General features: G+C 39.8%; 1 long non-coding RNA gene across 1 annotated transcript in view; it reads left to right on the top strand.

The window, feature by feature from the left end:
• Positions 1–12,263, top strand: part of LOC142410663 (uncharacterized) — a 292,399-nt gene that overhangs the window by 239,318 nt on the left and 40,818 nt on the right. The window contains exon 18 of the long non-coding RNA XR_012775995.1: positions 868–969. This is a non-coding gene — a long non-coding RNA (uncharacterized LOC142410663). The remainder of the gene's footprint in view (positions 1–867; positions 970–12,263) is intronic.

The raw sequence follows: 12,263 nt of genomic DNA, 5'->3' as shown, positions 1-12,263 counted from the left end.
AGATGGATAATATCTGTTGTCCTGAGGCTTCCAGTCAAAGAATACAGGTGAGGACACAACATAACACGACTAGCTTGCAGCCCAACAGATCTGATAAAAGAGGAAGATCTTTCCATAAAGTGTATATGATTGATTAGCAGCTGTGTTAAAATAACTTGATGGAAATGTACTCACTGGGATGATTTTGAAGATTATGCCATCTTCCAAAGAAAGCTTTCATAGCTCTTTCATGTTTCTCAAAGCCAATCTCCAAAAAAAGGGTTAGTTAAATTATTAAGAAGACTTTTAAAATTAATGCTTTCATTTTATAGCTTGAAACAGTCCTAATTCTAGAATACTAACCCTCTAACCCTCCTATGGATTTATTTGGTGCCTAGCATCTCTTCTGCATAAAAGGGTCATTAACTTGCTAGATGTGTGTTCACATGATGGATGCTTACCTATTGATTTTCCCAATCAAAGCTCACAGCTCAAAAATTATCTCTAATATGTAACTGGGAAAATTTCCCAAAGAATTCACTCACCTAGAACTTAGAAATGTTAGAACTTAGAAATGTGCTGTCAAGGAAGATGTCATTATGCTTAAGTATGTCTTCTCACGCTCAGCAGTGGTGCTAAGAAAAGGCCAAGTACAGGTAAGCCTTCCCCAAGTCATGAAAATGCATCTGCAAGCCTTCTAGATGAGTTCATGGGAGAATAATCCATTTATTGCTATACAACGATGCTACATCAGGATCAGAAAGCTCCTGGGCTGCAACTTGCTGGAGGCTGGGAGAGTATTCTCAATAGTATTGCTGTATGCTTGTCCTACTATTATAGTCTTCCTTACATATCTAATTTTAGGTGTTGTTGGCTCTTCTGTTTAAGGTATGGGTGGCTTTCGAAGGGAGACTCAAGACCCTAGAAAGAGCTGGTGTAGCCCTAACCAGAAAAAGTCCAGAACTTCTGCAGGCTACTCAGCATTGAGAGGTAATGAGCAGTGTTTTTTAAGGTGTTCAAAGAAGATATGTCCATGCCCATTTTTCTTCCCCTGGAAAGAAAAATACTACAGCAGTCCTTCCCTCCACCTCTGCATCTAGATATCCCAGTTCATCCCAGCTGACCTGCAGTTCACCCCAGCTAGCAGCCAGGAAAGGCATCAGTGGCAGAAAGATAACTACATAGATAATATAGCAGGCTGGACTGTAAAGCGTGCAAAGAAGAGGTCACCCATGATGAACTGTCATTCTCAGCCACTAGGCCAGCGCTCCAGACACAGTTGACCTGGGCTACTGAGAAAGCAGTGATTGTCTGAGTCAAGGTTTTGCCAGTTCCCCCAGGAGGGATGATCTATGATCTCCTTGTATGTGCCTGCTGGGACCAGAATATCTTCCTCAAATGTGGTTCTGGAGATCTTGATGGTGTTAAAAACCATGAAAAGGACCAGTCAGTAAAAGGCTAATGTATAAGAAACAGAAATATCACAATTCTTGTAAATTGCCAGCCATTTACTGAAAGCAGGAAGGCCGGTGTACATGTCTAGTGAAAACTGCTGCTACTATAGCATTGCTAAGATACAGACATGCATATTTTCTAAGGCTTTACAGTCATTCTGGCACAGCAAATAACTGAAGGGGAAATAAAGCGTAGTGTGAAATGGTGGGAGCAGAGGCGCCCATTCTCATGTCCTGGTACTACATGCACTCTCACATACACACAGTTCACCTCAGCTCACACCTGCACCCACTTGAGGGCATGCATCTATTTGAGCTGAAAGAAAAGAAATCCACAATGGTGCAGGTTAGTAGGAAGTCCATGTTATCACAAAACATATTTGGAATCTTTAGGCTGTAATGCTGGAGAGGCTATGCCTTCATCCTGTATGCTGTCGTGCAAACCTAATGTTTCTCTAGCCCCAGAGGTGTCAGTGGAATAAATACACTCGAGACTGAATCTGCTGGATCTTGTAGCAATTTGTACGTTATAAGCAGACACATCACAGAGCTATCAAGCAAGCAGGGGTAGGGCTGTGTTCAGGCACAAGTAGGAGGGAGTGCTAAGCGCACTTCACCATGTGGCACAGAAGTGACTCCCCAGCCTGTCTTGTGCCTGCTTCTTTACTTTAAATAATGCTCTTATGAAAAATAAGAAGGTAAAGCAGAAGAGGAGATATTGCATGAAATGGAAAAGATGCACTTCACTGTGCATTATCCTTAGTCCTTCTGGTTACTGGGAAGGACACATTTGGCTGGCCAGAGTGCTAGCAAGAACACAGGATATGATGGGATTGAGTAAACTTCCCAGAGGACAAAGGGGTCTTTTGCCTCTTATACAGTCCCTCTATTCATGAAAACGTTCTTTTAGCTCTTTTCCCTAATCCTTCCAATTCAGATGGGATCCGTAACTTCTTTTGCAATAAGACCTTCCTTTCTGAGGGTTCCATCACACCTGTTCTCCGTGAGGGATATTGCTTTTTGGCTTGAGTTTCCAGTTGGAGCTTTGTCATCTTCCCCATGAGTATCCAGCCCCATGGACACTGGTGACACAAATGCCAGTGGCATTTAGTAATGAGGGAAGTGTACTGACTATATTGACCAAGTGAAGTGAAAAACTTAAGATATGTCACATTAAGATGCTATAAGAGAAAGCTGGTTTAATGATATTCTATACCATGCATACACAAGGTAGGATGGCTCCTCGCATTATATGAAGCTTCAATTAATTGCTGCATTTTAAATAATTTGATAAATGCAAATGTTCGCAACGTTATCACTCACCCTTTGTACCACAAGCATCATCTGCTACACTTTAGATCAGAGAGGAAACTACCTGAGCACAGCTGGCTTTCAGTGTTCAACCATGCCAGGACAAGCAGACTAGGAAACGACCACAAAGGCACAGAGGAATTAGTAGCTCTTTACCTCCCTTCAGTGCTGTTACACTTCTTGATAGCTCTAAGAACTGAAAGTCCCATATTCTTGCTTTAAATCTTTAAAATACATCCTCTCCACTGTGATGCATGCCTGTGACTTCAGGAGTACAGGCAAGCATGGAGGATCTTTTGAAGCAAGTAATTTACTCAGTGACATTTCCATGTTTTTGTGTTGTGAAGATCTCCATACTCTTTCAGATTATTTGGGAAATTAATCTGACTAACAAACAAAAGTGAATTGTGCTTGACCTCTAGATCTTCTGTTTTGCACTCTGATAATTTGTAACTGGTCTAATATTTTGCCTAGACATGCGCTACAGTTCCTTTTCCCTGACTAGCTGAGCACAATTTCTTGGATCAGACTGCTGCTGTGAAGTCTCTGTGTTAATTTCAAATTCACTTTCTGGAAATATTTAGCAATATTTAATTAAAATTTACAGTGAATATCCCCTTTTGCAAGCTAGACTACAAGAATACTTTGTGGGTGAAACTGTGTGGAAACAGACCGAAACATTTCATTTGGCCAACCAGAAAGATTTTAATGGAAAGTTTATTGCCTACCTCTACGTCACCATAACGTATGTACTGTGTTACTGTAAGATGCTCAATAAGTCAGTTAACTTTCTAAGTATATAGAACACTACACCATGGGTTGAACACATTTTTTTCTACTTTTTGTTGTTTTCTGGAACCTGATCAAAGACAAAATTTCTAATTTCATCCTAAAGAAATTGAAAGTGATAGACTGTCCCTTTTTGTAACCTTTTGTTTGAGGCTCAGTGGAAAAACAATGGAGATGGGAAAAGTACATTAGAGATATTATATGACTTGGACAGTTCAGGATTTCTCCCTTCAGAACCTATTTCATATTTGCCAGGGAATTCTCTGCTATCTTACAATATCTCACTATAAATTTGAAAACTATTCCAAGACAGCTCCCTATATAATAATGTCTGCCATGTACACCCAGGCAGAGAATGGCAGAGATGCTCTGCTCGCTGGCAGCATTAGGAAATGTTAATGCTCCTCAGCAGATACATCATCTTCAAGTATAACCCTGTGGGCTGGGATAGGCATGATGCCAGAGTCTCCCACCATCTGGGGAAGCCTGTTACTCTGCCCTTCTTGGTACAGCTTAAAGACTTGATTTTAAGCTGGTCCCTAGATCTTTAGGAAGCTGGGAGAAATGGAGACAAGGGCAAGAAAAGTCATTGCCTAGACTGCCAGCTTCACTGAAGGGCAGATTCCCACTGCACCTCTCAGGGTGACTGGGCTCAGCAGGTCACCTCACCAATGCCCTCAGCTTAAAATACGCAGACAGTTTTCATAGCTGTTGTCCAGTGGCCGCACCAAGAGAGTGGCTGGGGTAATTCCAGACTGGGAAATTTCAGGGGCTGCCATGTAAAGGAGATGGTAAACTTTTTCCACCAACAGATACTGAAAAACTTGCAGATAAAATAGATGGGTTTTATTTCCCTAATATGCCTTGTGCAAGCTGAGTTCATTCTGAACCAGCTGACCACTTCAGGTGGCTAGAGGGAATCATTTCATTGTGCAAATTCCTTGTTAAAGCTTTGCAGTTAAATTTTGTGTGTGAAATAGAAGTACATCTGTGTTTAATTTTACAAGTTTGCCATACATCATAACCTCAGAAGAACCCCTCAACATCATGCAAATTAAAAGCAAGTATTCAGATGATTTGCATACATGTTTTTCTGGGTTAGACATTACACTGGAATGCATTGGCAGTGAGTGGCTGTGACTAATGTAACAGAGCCTTACATTTAACATACTGCATTATACAGTTTTATGCACAGTAATGTAATAATTAATTTGTCAAGATATCACGCTCAGCTCAAATTTAAATGGTGTTGCTCTCTGCTGGTTAGTCTTACGAACTACACATTTGTTTAATATGAAAACTGCCCATTAAATTGTTCTCAGAGAGAAGACTTCGGGTCCCATTCCACCAGCTGCTATCCAAGCAGATTGATTTTGTGAGAAACAAGGAATTACATGCAACAACTAATCACTTGGTCACATTCACTCTTTTCTCTGGCAGATGTTATCCAAAACCACCCTTAGCTCTTATTCTACAGAATTGTTACCTGGCTTCTCATTAATCCATCCTGTATTTGCACATTTGATGGTTCTTCATATTCTTGCGTATTCCCTCTTCCTCCTAGCTTTCCCACCTCCTGAATAAATGTTCTGAATAGTAATATTGAAGGACACTTCTCTCCATCTTACAAGAAAGTAGCAGCCAGATCTGCATTTTCTGAAGAAATGGAACTAGTCAGCACATCAGGCATGTTCTGATTATACCATTTGGACTAAACTTTTTTGGAGGACTTTTGCTTCCCTACCAAAGCCTGAAAGATCTAGAAAGCTCAAGTATAGTGCTAAGGTATTCAGCATATTCACAGCTACAATACTATATGCTGGGTGAATTGTAAAGTTTAGGCAAATATCAGATTTTTTAGTAGCAAAGAAGGGTTTTGGTTTGCACTTGGGCATCTAAAGTTCTCTTTAATCACCAGCTGACCAAGTTCTTGGCATCTTGTCTTATCTTATAAACAGGTGAGAAGGAGCCTGGAGAGAAGACAATACAATGAGACCGTGCAAACCACTCTGTAGTACAGTACAAAGAGTTGCTATCTTTTTCTCTGACCCTCTACTATAGCCACTGCACAAGAGAACAAGTAATAAAAACTTAAGTTTGTCAAGAATTGTCCATGTTATTCACACTGATCATAATGTTTAATTTGGTAATCTTGTAAGTTTTGCTGATTCTGCTCCTTACTTAGACGTACAAGTTCTGAGAGATATCACCTTTAAGCTTTTTACATCCTACTTAGCTATGGCACTTATCATAACTGACTTCAGTATACATAGCATTCTTTTGTTGACTGTATGAAATGAATACCTGACAGTTATCATAGAAAGTTGTTAGCTAATCACAGATAAAGCAAAGTTTTCAGTATAATTATTGGATAACATATATAAGCAAGCGGGATTTAAAAAAATCTTGAATTTGCAGTGAATTCTATCATTTACTTCAATTCTGTATTTTAAATAGCATTCAAATTGTATGAACTATAGACTAAGTCTTTCCCCTGCTTATGTTTCCAAGTACCAAGAACATTAAGATCCTTCATATCTGATCCTACTTAGGTCACTAGCAAAAGCTCCTTGCTGTGTTTACTTCATCACAGATGTGCGTTGTATGGATTTGCAGAGATCTTCAAATACCTCTTGGTCTGTTTTTCCTTCCAAACAGACAGTCCCTGCAAGCCTTCTGATTTTAATTTTAATTATATGCTTCAGTTGCTGTCATAAAACAAGTTAGTCTTGGCCCTGATGTCATAGATTGTCAGGAAACATTTACATGGAGAAACAATGTGCAATGAGTATATGATATAACTTGTGAAAAAGTTGCGCTCCTGCAGTTTTTACTCAGGCATTATTTTCACTTATTATGGACTTCATTGCCAACATTTTCCAATACGGCAAAATCAGGACTCAAGAAGAAAATATATCATGAGTGATGGACAATATGTACTCATAGCAGACTGAGGGTTTATTTGGGGCTGTAAAATAGGAAGACCTTGGCAAAAATTCAGTACATAATGTTATGTGAAAAATCTCAAATCAGGACAGGGAGTATGCCACATAATTTTACTTTAGTACCATTGAACTGCAAATTAAAGGGAATGTTGGAAGAGAAAGGATTGTCCAGAGAAGATTGCAGGGATGTGAAATATCTAGGTTTTCTCCTTTACAGCAATCAAATAGTAAGTACAGGTGATATATTTTAGGTAAACATACTAACTCCCCTATTCCAAGTCAAAAGAATTACATTTAGCTATTTCGATCATTTCAACTGAGATAACTTACATCAATCATTTCACCTGGGTTCCTGACTAACTTACGTCAGAGGCACTGGTGCACCATGGCTATTCCTGCTCACTAGCTACCGTCTAGGGGCAGCAGTGGTTCTCTGCAGTCATCATCCACCTTGGAATCTTTTATACATCTTCATACTTTTTTAAGGCAGCTGGAGCTAGTTTTTTTCCTAAGGTCAACCCAATGTAAAAGAATGAGAGCACAGAGCAGCAACTGGATCTTTATGTCTCATACTGAAAAACCTACCTCCTTATTATACAAAGGTAGGCTTTGTCTTTACCCAGATAGGAGTTTGTTTCTGAAAAAAAGTGTTCTTGAAGTCCTTCTTTTTATAGCTAATTAGTTTTTATCTGCATTTCAAAAAAAATTTTCGATGGAAGGGACACTGCAAATGACTCTGATATGCTCTCATATAAGTATGTTGAACTGGATGATAGGAAAGGAAATTGCAGCACAATAGCATTTTTTTTAAATATAACAACATTACCATGAGAAAAGTAGTTAAAAGGAAGCTAAAAAGGAGCAGCTAGAAGGACAAATTTTTTATAGCTTGCACGGACAATGTTTAAAACCACCACATCAGAGGATCTCAGTTAATGAACAGTGCTAATTAAACAGAACCATTCAATGAAAACCCAGCTACAAAAAGAAAAGGATACAGCTTCGTGAAACAGCCAAATGAAAGAGTAAAGTAGCTCTAAAAAAGACACCCTCCCAAAAAGGTGGAAGCCATATCCAGTTGGGGGAAATGGAAAAGGGCATAAACTCTACCAAAGAAAGAGCAAAGAATAATAAAGGTGGCAAAAAAAAAAAAAAAAGTTTGAGGAGCAAAACTTGGTAAAAATTGTAGAATTTTTGGAAGTTGTGAAGAGGGAATCTGCCAGAGAATTTCTCTGGTTTACAAATGATCAAGATGCAACAGGAACTCTTAAGTAGGATGAAGGCATAGGAGAAAAGTAATCTGAAATCTTGGTATTGGCTTCCATGATAGAGGAACTGCTTTGGAGAATTGCTGAGAGAAGACAATATATCAATATGCTGCTTTGAATGCTGCATATCTTGAATACAGTGTGGAGATCTGGTCATTCCATATAGTAGAACTAGAACTAATGTAGATAAAGCAGACCTAGGAAAGGTATAGAGAAGAACAAGAATAATCAGATGCTTGGAACAACTTTTACACAAAGAACAAAAAAAAGGCCTTTTCAGCTTGGAAAGGAAAGATCTATAAAAACATGAACATTGAAGTAATAAGTAGGAAAACTACTGAGCCTTTCATTCTATATAGGAGCATGGAGACACAGAAGTTTCAAAGCAATGAAAATAAATAGTTTTTAAAAGTCCCGTCCACAAACTTAAATATTTACATTATACAACTCATTGGCAGATAATGTTGTAGAGGCAAAAAGTCCATATAAGTTCAAAACCAAACAAAATTAGCAAAGAAATAAACAGATTCACAGGGCATAGACTAATTAAATGTGTCAGTCTGGATCAAAACATCAGGTCAAGAAGTCCATGAACTTAAAGAAGTAGGGTAAGTATAGCAGGGAAAATACAGTAACCAAAGTATGTTAATAACTGAAACAGTCTATAAAAGCTCTTCTTTTTATGTTCCTTCATCAAATCGTCCATTTCTTTATCGGTAACAGCAGCAGGACTCTCAGTGATCAACAAAGCTGTTCTCCTGTACATTTATTGTTCAATATACACACCAGGAAAAATTTTGATGGCTATATAGAAGTTTTGGTGTTCTGGATGTTGCCAAGTTTGGAGTGTTTGATAGGGGGTTAAATATTGATGGTGTTCCTGTCCTTCGCCCCCTCCTTTCTCCTTGTCTTCCTCCATGTTTTGCCATAGAGACAAAGATTTCATTCAGTAAATGCCAATGATGCTTCATGTAACTCCCAAGATTTGACTTGTTCTTTGCTTTCTTCTATACTCCTTGATTTAAATGGGCATTTTGCCTTAAATTTCTGTTTCCTGCCTGAGTCAATTTGTTTCCCTGTCTAGAGAGCTTCCTCTGGTATCTAGCTGAGGTAGTTTGTAACAATCTCTTCCAGCAGGCACATAGAGCCATCACCTATATATTACAGTCAATATTAATAGAATTAGTACCACCTCAGCTCAGGCCTTGCACACTGGCCTGTTTCCCACTGTTAATCTACAAGCAGCTGGGCCAGTTCTGCACCAGAAGAATGTGCCCTTGCGCTCATAAAATAATAGATACTAACTTTTAGTTCTTTGGGCTGCTCACTGCCTACCAGACTTTGCCTTAGACTTCAGACCACTGAGACTTATGTATTCGTGGGGGGAAGCAGAGAGCCCTCCACCTGGTAGGGCATTTGCCAGGGTTGTAGCAACTCATTGCTACAGCCGACATCTCTAGATCTCTTTTAAAGAGTGCCCACTGATAGTGTCTAAACACTGGATTTTATTTTTTTATGTATTAGAACGCATGCCTTCTCCTCAGGATTAAACCTTTTCCCCCTCCTCCACTTGCCTCCTTGTCCTCTGCTTTGATGGGGTTTGTACCCTGAGTTTGATACGCTGCTTGACAGTCACCATTGCATTTTCTGGCCTAGCATTGTATCTTCAAGCACTTAGGACATTGGGCCATTTTATGCTGACGACCTGATGTAAAATGAGCTCCTCCACATGGAAACAACCCTCAGGAGAGCAAGTTCTTTCCAACTGGCTTCATATTTTGTTTACTGAAGCAGTTTGATTGTGTCTGTGTTATACTCACATATCTTGTAATTTTTCAGTACTGCTTCTATTACTTTTGGTAATTTCAAAGTTTTGGGCCAGGTTAGATTCTCCTCTGCCTACAATCATCCATTAAATTCTCCTCTTATTAATACCATAAAACAATTTATATTATAGCATGCCCTCTAGGACATTTCCAAATGAACAACATTCAGTTAGCCTTCGTTCTACCACACAGAGTTGCAGTTTCTTCTTGCCTCTGATCTTATTACGAAATTTAACACATTCTGCAGAAACACTTAGCTTTCCTCAGTGAACTTTTAAGATATTTTGCAAGTCCTCTAAATTATTACTGCAGAAAATGAAGCTGGAATAAAGCTTGTCCTGGTGCATCCTTCTGGCCCAAGACAAGAAGAGTTCTACCTGATTGACCTGTTGTTTTTCCAAGACTGTAACAAACGGAGTAGGAGGAAGTTTTATACTGCCATTGATTAAAAGCTTTTCTTTATCTGCAAATCTGGTCTGCAAGAATAGGGAGATCAGTGCTTGCGTAAATTGCTGCCAGCTCTTATTTGCTTCATTGCCTGTGTTCAGTCTTCCCAAAAAATAGCTGTTCTTATGATTATTACTTCCCCCAACCACACCAGCTTTGAAATGGGATCAATCAGCTATAGCCCAGAACCTAGTTCCTCCTGCAACTGAGTTGGTGTACAAAAGTTGGCTGCCCCTTTTGCTTACCTGTAGAAACAAGTTTGTTGCTCTGAACACCGACTGGTTAATGGTGTTTCCTGCAGAAGCCCAGTTCTGGTGCCTTTCAGACAGGTCTGGGCCTGGTGCTTGAGAGTGACTCTCTCTTGGTAACTCCCCTCTCCTTTTTTGCGAAGGAAAAGTTCTCTTTAGTCATAAAGGAGGCAGATACAGCTGGGACAGAAGCTCTGATGCCCCAACGGGCCAAGCATCTAACTTTTTCAAGTCATTGCCCAAGTTGGGTGCCTACAACAGTTGCAAAAAACAGCCTTAAGGCTTTTAGTACTTCTAGTCTCTGTGCTATTGCAAGCAGACTGTATATTTGGCTGGATAATTTTTGTATCTTCTTTGGCCTTGGCTTTTTCAGTTTGCTTCTTAGTTACTCAGAGAGGCTTTACCAAGGTTTTTGTATCTGGTATCACAGATGTAACACAGAGCTCAAGGGAGATGACATATTTTGGATCCAGTTTAGACTTGGCTTCTCAGGGAAACATTTACTGTTATGATTTTACTTTGTAACTTAATACCATTTTTATATTCAGCTCTGAACTCTGCAAATGTTAAGGAGCAAAGCTTTCTGAGTTCCCCAAGAGGTGCAGCATTAGCAACATTTCATGCACAGTGGAGTTAAAGGATAAAGTAGTGAAAAGAATTTGGTGACAGTCCATCCTAACCTGGACTTTCCCTGATAATTTAATCACTAGACAAAGCCCATCTTCTGCACTCTGTAAGTACCTTCCAATCGTCTGAAAAAACTTCAGGTCCTGGAAGTAGTGATGCTAACAACTTACTCAGACTGCATGAAGGAGTAAGACAGATGTACTGCAAAATCTCTGTGGTCTAGATAGATGAGCTTTTGCCGTCTTAACAATGCTGACAAAGATGTATTCTATACTGTACTACTTCTCAATGCTGCACATGGAGTACGCATGCTGGATTCAATAAGAATTAAATAAAACATCCAGATGCTGATCTAGCTGCATTAGAATTGCCCACCTTACATGCCACTTCATAGGTCTCATTTTTAATGTTCATCATTATTGAAAAAACAGAGTTCCTAAAGGGGTGGTACTAGTTTTATACATCATCTTCATCAATGACCCAGGGAAGGAAATGCCCAGGGAAATTGCAAGTTTGCAGCTGATATTAAGCTTTTTTCAGATCATCAGATGCCCCACTGGTAGTGAAGAACCCCAGAAACACCTCACCAAACTAAGTGAGTGCGCAGGCAGGAGGTGGCAGTTTTCAACTCAGCAGTGTTGAAAACATCAGGTTAGGCATCAAAGGAATAGCAGTCTAAACCATGTTTATGTGATGCTGAGCTCTGAACAGGCAGCTACAACTCTGGCGGGAGTTCTTGGAATCACCACTGAAAATCCTCCACAACCACCAGCTCAGTGTGCAGCTGAAGTCTGAAAAAAACCAACAGAATGTTAGGCATCACCAGGAAGGAGAACTGAGAACAAGGCAGAGTGTCATTTTGCATCACTTGTTGAGTATTGTGTACAGTTCTGGACTCTGCATCTCATGAAGAACGTAGTGGAGTTAGAGAACGTACAGAGAAGAGCAAATAAAATGATTAGGAGGATGGAGAAGCTGCTGTATGGAAGGAGACTCTTCAATGTGGAGAGAAGAAAGTTGAGGAGGGAAATATAATGTAGACAAAACTCTGAAGGAGTCTCTGTCCAGGGACCCTGTGAGCTTGCCTGTGGCCAATGCTCCATGCAGGATTTTCAAACCTTTGCATTCAGTTTGTCCTGAAACTGTTTCCTTCCTTCATGGGTTTTTCTTGCTCCCTCCTGGTGCTACATCAGCCCTGCTGATTTAGGTGATGGAAGAACAAATTCTCCTGGCCCTATATCAGTTACTGAGCAGCTCTGAGGGCTACCCTGACAGTTGATCTTTTAGTGTGACCCTACCTAGGCTTTCCTCCTGGAATGCTGCAGCACAAGAGATGAAAGTCCAGTCCACACAAAGACTTGATGTATCC

This window comes from Mycteria americana, chromosome 5 (genome assembly GCF_035582795.1).
Source record: "Mycteria americana isolate JAX WOST 10 ecotype Jacksonville Zoo and Gardens chromosome 5, USCA_MyAme_1.0, whole genome shotgun sequence".
In the NCBI taxonomy this organism is placed as follows: Eukaryota; Metazoa; Chordata; class Aves; order Ciconiiformes; family Ciconiidae; genus Mycteria; species Mycteria americana.
This window is presented reverse-complemented; position numbering and strand designations above follow the sequence as displayed.